The sequence below is a fragment of the Rhamphochromis sp. 'chilingali' genome (assembly GCF_963969265.1).
Source record: "Rhamphochromis sp. 'chilingali' genome assembly, chromosome: 16".
In the NCBI taxonomy this organism is placed as follows: domain Eukaryota; kingdom Metazoa; phylum Chordata; class Actinopteri; order Cichliformes; family Cichlidae; genus Rhamphochromis; species Rhamphochromis sp. 'chilingali'.
In genome coordinates this window covers 30,977,392-30,988,913 of record NC_137943.1, presented here as the reverse complement: position 1 = coordinate 30,988,913, position 11,522 = coordinate 30,977,392, and positions in this window count along the sequence as shown.

Here is an 11,522-nt window from a genome sequence, read left to right as displayed (position 1 = left end):
AGAAACATGACTGGGTGTTTCTCGTGCGTGTGACTCGTCTTGTGGCTCTGCACGGGGCAACCTAGAATGCACATCCCCAGTGGACAGCTGAGGTGTGATAACCTGCCTTTCAGTCTGGATAAAAGGACCTCTGGTTATTATTTCTGGAACCACAAAAGCTGGATACACTTCATCCTCATCACTGTATACCTCATCTTCCTGACCATCAGGGTTATCAGAAGATTGTACTTCTCTTTCGGCTTTGTTCCTTGGTTTCTTCCCTTTAGAGGGCCCATGAGATCTGCTCCCTGCTATTTCTTCCACAGGTAAGAACCCACACGGTAGAAGGAGATCCCTGTGTAAGGTGCGTTTTGGTCCGTCTCCCAACTCGGGTTCCACAACATAGACAGGGCCATCATTGATTCGTTTAACCACAACATGTACTTTCTGTTCCCACCTGTCTGAGATTTTGTGTTTACCTCTGATACTCATGTTCCTAACCAAAACCCTGTCACCTGCACAGAGCTCGGCCACTCTAATCCTCTTGTCAAACCTAATTTTATTCCTTTCTCCGATCTTCTGGGAGTTTTTTGCAGCTAGGGTGTAGCTCTCCTCCAGACGTTGACGAAGGTTGTTCACATACTCTGAATGAGACTTATGGTTGGCATTTTCAGGTTGGATACCTAAGACTAAATCAATGGGTAGTCGGGGTTGTCTGCCAAACATCAGTTCATAAGGAGAGAAACCAGTTGTGTCGTTCCTCGTGCAGTTATACGCATGAACTAAGGGTTTAACAAAGTCCCTCCAGTGAGATTTGTCTTCCTCTTCCAACGTACCCAACATATCAAGAAGCGTCCGGTTAAACCTTTCCACCGGGTTTCCGCGAGGATGATAAGGTGTAGTGCGGATTTTGTCTGCTCCTATCAAAGCACATAGCTCTTTGATTGTGTGAGATTCAAAGTCTCTACCCTGATCACTGAGTAGACGACTGGGAAACCCATAATGAACTATGAAGTTCTCCCACAGAGCTTTTGCAATGGTCCTGGACTTCTGATCTTTAGTTGGCACTGCCACAGCAAACTTCGTAAAATGGTCAGTGATAACTAATATGTTCCGGGTGTCTCTGTTGTCTGGCTCAACTGACAAATAGTCCATACAGACGAGTTCAAGCGGGTAAGTTGCTATAATATTTTCAAGAGGCGCTGCCTTCTGAGGCACTGCTTTCCTCCTGACACAGCGTGGACACTGTCTGCACTTCTCTTCTACAGACTTTGTCATCATTGGCCAATAGAATCTGGAACGGGCAAGATGCAGTGCTCGTTCAAAACCAAGATGACCAACTTCATCATGCACTCCACGCAACGCTTTCCCTCTGAACTGTTCAGGTAGGACTAACTGCCATACAGTGTTGTCTCTATTTGTCCATTTCCTGTACAATACTCCATCTCTCATTTCGAGTCTTCTCCACTCCTTGAGAAGAAGCCTAACATCAGGAACTTCAAGGTTTGTTTCTCTGAAGCTGGGCTTTTGAGCTCTTTCAACGAAGGTAATGACACGTGAGACAACCGGGTCATCCCTCTGAGCTTTATACCAGTCAGAGCTTGTCATAGATGGTAATGTGTCTTCTCCAAATACATCCGCAACTGTTGAGGGATCAACAGCAAGAGACTCTACAGCCAAAGGTTGTTCTAGATTTGAACAGTGCTCGATCTTTGACACCACAAGATGGCGTTGACATAAGGCAGATACCACCTCGTGACTCATCTCGTTGCTCACCTCTAGAAGACGGTTTTTCATGTCATCAACTCTCTCCCTTTCTTTGATGAAATCCTCATCTTCAAAAGGAGGAGCTTGTGGTCGTCGGGACAGCCCGTCTGCATCGCGATTGGCATGACCGGCCCTGTACTTAACGGTGAACTGATAAGTAGACAGCGCAGCTAACCAGCGATGACCAGCAGCATCTAACTTTGCAGATGTCAGTACATACGTGAGAGGATTGTTATCCGTCACAATGGTGAAGTTAGCGCCATAAAGGTAGCTGTTAAACTTCTCACAAACTGCCCACTTCAAAGCTAGAAATTCAAGCTTGTGAGTGGGATAGTTTCTCTCACTTTTGGAAAGTCCTCTGCTTGCATAAGCCACAGCTCTCAGCTTCCCGTCCTGCTCTTGGTAGAGCGCTGCACCCAAGCCTTCACGACTGGCATCAGTGTGCAGGACATATGGTAGCTGTGGGTTGGCAAAAGCAAGGACAGGTGCCGATGTCAGTCTCTCAATCAAAGTCTTAAACGCATTTTCACATTCAGGTGTCCACTCCTCTCCAAAAGGTAAGTTAATGTTTGATGGTTGTTTGAAATGTTCTCCAAGATACACTTTACCCCTCTTTTTGGGTGAGTAGTAACCAGCCGTGAGACTATTTAAAGGCTTTGCGATCTTTGAGTATCCATCAATGAATCTCCGGTAATAACCGGCAAAGCCTAGGAAACATTTTAACTCTCTCTTGTTTGTAGGACGAGGCCATGTTTTCAAAGCTGAGATCTTATCAGGATCTGTGTGAACTCCTTGGGCATCAACCACATGGCCAAGGTACTTCACCGAGGGCCTAAAGAAATGACATTTTTCTGGGGACAGCTTCAACCCAAAGTCCCTCAACCGGTTCAGCACCCTCATGAGTCTCACCTCATGTTCCTCCAGGGTGTCTGAAAACACAATCAGATCATCCAAAAACACAAGTACCTCACTCAAGTTCAAATCCCCAACACACTTCTCCATCAGTCGTTGAAACGTACTTGGGGCATTTGTAACGCCCTGAGGCAGGCGATTAAACTCATAAAACCCAAGAGGACAGACAAAAGCAGTTTTAGCTTTATCTTCCTCGGCCATCTCAACCTGATAATAGCCTGATTTGAGGTCCATGACCGAGAACCACTTGGCACCACTAAGGGCCGTGAAGGTCTCCTCAATGTTTGGGAGGGCATAAGCATCCCTAATGGTCCGTGCGTTCAACTTGCGGTAATCAACGCACAACCTGATTGAACCATCCTTTTTACGCACAACTACTATTGGAGATGCGTAGGGGCTCTCTGACTCCCTAATAACCCCTGCATTAAGCAGTTCTTTGAGGTGTTGCTTGACAGCTTCTCTGTCACTTGGGTGGATGGGCCTCGACCGTTCCTTAAACGGCGTGTCATCGTTCAGCCGAATGTGGTGTTTTACCACAGTGGTGTGACCATAAGACAGATCATCAACCGCAAACACTTCTGAAATAGACTTGAGCTTGGTGGTGATGCGCTCTTTCCATTCTTCAGAGATGGGTGACTCATCAAGATTAAACTTAAGCTTCTCTCCATCAAACTTGTCATGAGAAGAAGCATTTGAAACAGGCACCAGGGGTGAAATGTGCTGGGCTACACATACCTGGGCAACTGTACTTCCTGGTTGCAATACAATACTATGCCCACTCAAGTTCTGCAAGACGACTGGAACCTTACTCTTAGCTTTGTAAGGGATGTCTATCAAAGCAGTTTCAAGAAATAAACCACCAGGTAACTTGTCGTGTTCATTTGGTTCAAGGACGAAACTTACGTTAGGAGTGTTCTTTCTCAGCCTAACATCGCCCATTAAACAGCACTTGTGGTTGGCAGGGATGGTGACTGGTACTTTCCCGTGCAACCTCACTGGGTGTATGTGGCAATCATCCATTTGTTTAGCCAAGTGCTGGAGAACCAGTGCTACATCTCTGGAACACAGTCTGTGAAGGAAATCTGGACCGTCACGTTCAGATAACTTATCATGGAGTCTTAACAGTGCATTGGTACCAATCAAAACTGGTATTCTGCTGTTAAAATGGCACTCAGGCACAACAAGAGCCAAAACAACCAACTCTTCCTCTTTGCCTGTAATGTTGTGAGGAAAAGTGATGTGGGTCTCAACATAACCAAGGTAGGGAACGTGCTGTCCACCTGCACCCTCAATCTCAAGCAATGCTTGAATGGGCTGAATGGGGAGATGTGCCAGCTTATCCTTGTGAAATGATTCGGAGATTGTAGTGACTTGTGAACCACTATCCATGATAGAGTTGCATTGCACACCCTCAACCAAAACAGAAGCTGAACAACGAGGACCTATCAGACCGGGTGGCAAGCGGGATTGGGAACTGAAATCTTGAACCGTTGTCTGGGTCTTTATTTTGCTCTGAACATCAATTCTTTGGTCACTTGAGGCGGGACTAATGCTGGTCTCAGCTCCTGGACGTCCCACAGCAGGAGCCGCTACAAGTTTAAAGCAAAAGGCTCAGTAACCTGTTGGGCTTGGAACCTTCCTTGCTTTTCCTTTAACTCAGCATTCTTCTGGCGGACTAGTGCCTGGTTGGGTTCATTTGGGCATCGAGCGGCAATGTGGTTATCTTCACCACATCTAAAGCAGAACCATGCTTTTGGCATAGAGGGAACCTTAACTGGTCTCCTGGCACTGCTATTTCTTGCCGTAAGGAAGTCTTTGCCACTATTATTCTCTTTAGGACATTTTTGGTTCTGAGTGAGCTCTCTGAGTTGTTTAGACAACTCATCTATTTTGCTTTCAAGTTTAACAGTTTCTTCTTGCCTCTGTTTTAACGCTGCACTAAGCTCACTGTCAAAAGGAGAATTCTTGGACCTTTGACTCAGTTTCTCTACCTGCTTTGAAAGCTCATCCATTCTCCTCTCAAGCTTAGATGCTTCGCTCTGCTTTGCAGTCTGTGTTGGAACGGGCTCATCATCATAGGAGGGTACATCAAAAATGGAGTGGGCATGTACAGCTGCTTTTGTAGCACCCAGATGTTTTTTCATCCTGTCTAGCTTTGCAGATCTACGACCTTCCTCGGTCCTCAACATAAGGAGAAGATCTGGGAATGTTGGTGGACTGTTCTTTTTGTTTTCTAGTTGGAGAGCTATAATGAGACTCTGGTCCCAGCAGCCTCTAATAAACTGTCTGAGTAGGTGTTCGCTCAAAGTTTCGACAGAGACTCCCCCTCTAGAAATAGCTCGAGTAAGGAGGCTATGGAGTCTGTTCAAATATGCTGAGGGCTTTTCTCCGCTATTCTGGTTGGAGCTGAGAAAGGTTGCAAATAACTCTTCTCCGTCCTCTACAACACTGAAAGCGGAATCGAGCTGCCTAACATAAGCCCTGGGTGGTGAACTCACACCAAGCAACTTAACAACATCGGCTGCTGGACTTAGCAAACTTTCAAGTATTTTCCTAACCTTTTGCACATCACTAAGAGAGCAATCACTGACAAGAAGGTCCACTTGTGTGCGCCATGTTTCATAGTCTACCTCACCATTGGGCCTAGGAGCACGGCCAGAAAAGGTGCGCAGTCTGGTTTGTGTAGACCACGGGGCTGTTGAGTCATTTCTGATAACGTGCTCAACGACAACTTTTTGAATCTGAGGTGGGTTAAGGAGACTGCGGTCGATATTAACAGGGTTCACCACAGCACTATCAGGTGCATTGTGGGTCTGTGTGTAGTGATTAGGTTCATCATGATCACTAGCTACAATGTCATGGAGGGATGTGTCACCATCCTGAGCTGTGTGTGGCTGTGTGTCAGGAATCTCAGAGTTATGTCGAACTTCTTTGACCTCACTCTGAATAACACTCAAGAAACCTGCTTTACCACTATCTCCAACAGCCTTCAGTTCTTCTAAATATCTACGAGCTAACTCCTTGCCTACCTCTTCCTGAGCAACATCTCGAATGGTTTTGACAGACCAACCGATAGCAGGATCCTTGGGGCTCGGCAAGTCGCCTAAGATCTGGGGGTTGATCTTGGAAATGGCTTGATCGGACAAATATTGTATCAGGACTCTACCCTCTGGCTGGTTTGATTCATCTGGAATTCGAACTGTCCGAGAAACTTTACCATTTACTGAAAAAACACTAGCAATGTCATCATCTGTGTAAATCCCTTCAACGCCAGTCACAAAAAGTGAGCACTGGCCATCTACATCAAAACGTCTGCAAAGATCCATGTCCAACACAATAGGGTCAAGGAAAAGAGGTAGGTGTTGTGAGCTGGAAAGTCAAGGTGCTACTTTTCACCAATCTCCTGGCTGGCTCGCCACTTGTAACGCAATCTGTACTTACGCCAAACCTTTAATGCGTGGAAATCAGGACTGTTGACCTTGGGCAGTTCACTAGGTGTCAGTGTCATCAATTTCACCCCGATGTTTAACCCAGAATCACAGTTTCTCTAAAAATAGGTTACAAGAAATCAAATGTATCCCAAATACCTGTATCCTGTCAGAAGCTAGTTTCGTAAAGGAGATTGGTAGTAGCTGCTCCACCACAGGAACAATAAGGCTTCCAGCACACAATGGACACCACACTTACTTAGCATAAACACATTTATTTGACACAATTTTAAATAATAAACCCCCTTTTTTTTGTAGTGTCTTTCCACTCAGTGTCATAAGAAAAATAAAATAAATAAATAAAAACAAATATGTATCCTTTAAGGTCCTTTGGCCAAAAGAAAATCACCTGAGCTCAGGGAAAAATAAAGCGCATCGTTGGGGCCCTTTGAATTGTTCCTATCGCTCTGTTGGAACGGTGTAGCATCCAATAATAGCATCCAGCAACGACCATCTATTTGCCAGGACGGTTCGGCAGAGTCATCAGATGAGGACTTCCACAAGGCAGTTCATCCAGTAGGATCCAGGGCACCAAAAGGGCAAACAAACCAGCCTACACACAAGTGTGCAGAAGAATTAACTGAAATGTTCATAAGTCTCAGTACCACTGACTCAGTGTCCATGTCACTAACGGCTTATTTAACAGACTTACCATTATAATAATACAGGTTTGTCAAAATAAAAATATAACAGAACATAAATGCTGTTAACAATGCTTATTAATGCTGTTCTCTTAGGCATAACATAATAACACTGTAACTGACCTCGTGTCGGCCGCCATTTCAGGACATTAGCTAGGCTCACTTAACGGCTAGCTTGCTAACCGTCAGCCAATAACACACGTTATACAATATTTAGCCTCTTTCTTAACAACATGACAGCGGTAGATTTGATACCTCGCTGCAGTATAATAAGGCACAAAACATTTCATACGAACATGAGCTGCACGCTAACTCACCAGAGGAGTTCGTGTAATGGCGAATGCTGTCGGACTCAGCTCCGCTTCACGTTTGTAACTGCTACAAGACTTTTTCCTAACAACATATTAAATCATTAGCTTCACATATAAAGGTTTTTAAAACTATTTACAGCGACTCAAATGTCTACTGTACCCGAATTTCCAGCTCGTAGAGGGCACGAGAGCAGCATGCGCCTCATCGGACGAACAGAAGGAAAAACTCTGTAGCTGGACTAGAGAGTGGCTATGCGCACGGCACAGTGGTGCGTTCAGTGACCACAAATAATCAGAAATCCCATACTCAAACAATGATCTGGGTTACACACCCACACCTCATCTCTCTCTCTCTCTCTGACTCACAAGATTTAACACAAAGTTTAAACTTTAAAATCACTTCATTACATTTTCTTTGTTATTCTTAACACAGAAAATTCACATTCAAAAACTTAACACAGAATAAAACAGAGTAGCCAGTAGTGGGACATGGTTCCAGCAACTCTGATGGTGACGGCCCGTTTGAAGCTGAAGCTCCGGCACGTGTGTCAAAAAATCAACACACTGCTTCAGAAACGCTGTGCTGAGGCTTGGTTTGACTGAACAGAGTCACGTGATCAATGACGTCTGAAGCTTCATTCAGCACGTCACTGCTTCAGTACCTGATTCAATGATTTATAAGGAATTGAACCATTGGTGGGATTTGTGCCGTGTTTTGGTGGTTTTGTGTGAGCGAATCAGTGTGTGACATAATTATAGACATGGAGCCAGGAAGAGAGGACGCTCTGCCTGTTCCTGAATAAAAACCAGTTCATCAGCATTTCTGCTCCCAGGTCTAAAATGTACATAAGAAATATGATATACACATAATTATAATGATATAACTTATAGTATATTATATATAAACGTACCAGTCTGCTGGTTAATTACATGATCAGGTGGAGGCAGTGACCTCACAACCTCCTATAAGCTTTAAGTTAAGGTTACTTTATTTATACCCACAGGTAAATTTGCTTTACAGAACAATGATAGCATTTGGCCTCCCTTCACAAACACACACACCTAATGAAACCTGACAAAACACATATTTAGTAATTAAACAAAGTGAATCAAATCAAAAACAATTCTTATTGAGTTCAGTGACAGCAGCAGGGACAAAGCTGTTTTTATAATGCTTTGTCCTGCATCTTGGAACTAGAAACCTCCGTCCTGAAGAAAGAAGCTAAATCCACCCCGTAGAGGATGGGAACCATTTTTAAGGATTGATTAAGCCATCTGTGGTATCTGTTTAGAGTACAGGGAGTCTAAACAGGCCTGTGACTCATCTATCAGACGACTGGACCATCTCACTCACTAATTCAGTCAATTTTTCTCTGTGACAGAGGTCTGACTGAACCATGGCACCAAACAAAAAGATAAAACAGACTCAATAAAAGAACAAGAAAACAAAGTTCAAATCTTTCGCTCAATGTGGAAATGAGCAAGTTTCCTGAGGCAGTAAAGGCACTGGTGACCCTTTTTACAGACCGATTTGCAATAAAAGTTCAGTTTTTCATTGATTATGGTCCCAAGATATTTATATGATTGCACTTGCTCTATTTTCTGACCTTTAATTAAAGTGACTCTGTGCCCATTTAGTTGTTTCCTAAAATCAATAACCATATCTTTTGTTTTAGATATGTTCAATTGGAGATAAGACTCCTCCCACCACTGAACAAACTAATCAATGATTGGACTATGGTGAGTTTCACCCTCTTTCAGTAAGCTGACAATAACAAAGTCATCTGTAAATTTAATGATGGCCCTGTTTTCATATCTGCTCTGACACGTGTTTGTAAAGAGAATGAATAATAAGGGCGATAAGAGACCCTGGAGGAGAAGCTGTGGAGGAGAACACTGGGTCAGACAGAACCCCATTTATTCTCACTCTTTGTGACCTGTCAGTTAAAAGATCTAAAATCCAGCAAACCAGGTTTTTCCTGATTTCAAACTCTTCTAAAAGTCTTTTCATTAAAATATGGGGCTGTATTGTATTAAAAGCAGAAGAAAAATCAATGAAAAGAAGTCTTGCAAAAGTCCCTTTACTCTCTACATGTTTAAGAATCAGATTTAGTCAAAAGCGCGTCCTGCACTCCTCTGTTGGGCCTGTACGCAAATTGCATTGGATCCAGCTGATATTCAATCTCTTCCATAATCACATTTCTGAGGATTTTTTCAAAGACTTTCATGACAACTCAGGTGAGGCAACAGGCCTGAAGTCATTCAGGACGTTTGGACGACTAGATTTAGGGACATGAACGACGACAGCTTCCTTCCAAAGCGAGGGCACATTTTGTATTTGAAAGGATTTATTGAAAATAACCTGAAATTTAGGACTGAGCTCTTTAGCACAAGATTTAATTAGGCGGCACTAATGTTATCAGGGCCCTGGCTCTTGTTCACATTAACTGTATGAAAGGCCTTTTGGACATCGCTGAGTTCAGTGATGAAGTGTTGAGTAACTTTCAGTTTCTGTTTCAGTTCAGAAGAACTAAAACGAGCATCAAGCATATTCAAATCTCTGTCTGACTTAAAACCGTCTACAATGATCTGACTGCTGCTCTGGGGATTTTGAAACCCTGATATGGTTTTCATACAAGTCCAGGCAGACCCAAAACGTTTTGCAGCAAATTTTCTTTCAAGAAGGTTTTTGTAGATCTGTTTTGCTTTCAAGAGCTCGATTTTCAAGTCTTTGGTGACTGCCTGAAAGTCAATAACAGCCCCCTCTTTAAAAGCCTGTCTCTTTTTCCTTAAACAGGATTTGATGCATTTGGTGACCCATGGCTTATTGTTAGGGTACACTTTAGCATGCTTAAGGGGTATAATCATGTCTTTACAAAACCTGCATATGAGCTAACATCCACCAAAGCATCAAGGCTGAATAAAAACTTCCCAATCTGTAAATTTAAAACATTCCTGCAAGGTAAGCACAGATTCTTCTGACCACATGATTGATTGATGATAACATAATTTTTTCACCCCCCAAAAATTCATGTTCAAAGCAACATATCAGCCCGATATCACACAGAACTGTCACATGACATCAAACATGAGCTGTCAGCTCTGCAGAGTGGGCAATCATAATGAAGCAGTTCATTATAAGCTGCAGACTCAAGCTGCTCTTCATATATTTGTCCACCAGATGTCACCAAAGAGGACTGTGATGAAAGCTTCGAGTAATGAACCGTTTTTCATTACAAGCTCGGCCAACTGACTACAATCTACAATAAACTAATATGGCTTTTCAATCCTCTCTTCAATCACTTGGTACCACCAGGAACCTTTAAATGGGCACTCAAGCTGCCTGGAGACTGTTTTGTCGTGCACATCAGAGAAACCACAGGTAAGACAATCTTATCCAAAAGGTCAGTGTAACAGTATTGTTTTCCACCAGCTTAACCAAACTTCCCACACTAACTGGAATTTCTTTTCCCAGGCAAACATTAAACAGCAGCAGCTGGAAAACTGGAAAACCTAAAGCCAACTAATCAATAAAACACAACAAACTTTTGTATGAGTGAGTATTGATAAACTGAGCAGAATTAAACCTCAGTGAAACCACATATAAGTTCTGGTAACTGGCACATATTTATGTTTAATATGATGTTTCATATTTTGATCAGTTTCAGGTGTTTGTGCGACTGTGTTAACCATCAGTAAAACCACATATAAATCACACTTCTGTGTTTAACAATTACAACACTTGATGCTGTTTTTCTGATTCAGGATTATGTGTGTGATGAGTTGGCCACACAGTTCTTATCGTTCTGCTTCACACACACACAAAACTGCCGAGGTTGAAGCTTCAGTCTCTTTCTACCCCAGGTCTCACCACATTTCCGAAATGTAAACTCTGAGTCTCATAAGAAATGTGGTTCAAAAAGATGTGCTGATCTATGAATGCATCCTTACTGAAAGCTAAAGATGTCCAGCAGACAAAAACAGCAGCTGAATGAAGAGTTATCATGAGCGAGTGTACAAACACTATCACAGGAAATAACAGAAATAAACTGTAGTTTTCATTTATACCTGTAGTATTTTTTCAGCTCCATGTCATCTTCCAATATGTCAAAATATGATTTCATTGTATCTTAAACAAATACAAACTTCTTTCTTTTCCCAGAATTTAGACAAATGAACAAAAAATAAATGATTATTTATTTAGGTATTAAAATAGGAAAAATCAGTTTAAATTAGAGCACCATTAAAACAAGAAATTAGCACAGAAATGCCAAAAGACAAAAACAGAACAATAAAGTGTCTTTAAAACTGATTCAAAAACAGTTGTACACTGCAAAAACCCACCTCCTTAATACTAGAAAAATACACTTATTTTTGGTGAAGATTTGCTTAAAACAAGTGAAATTATCTGCCCATGGGGTAAG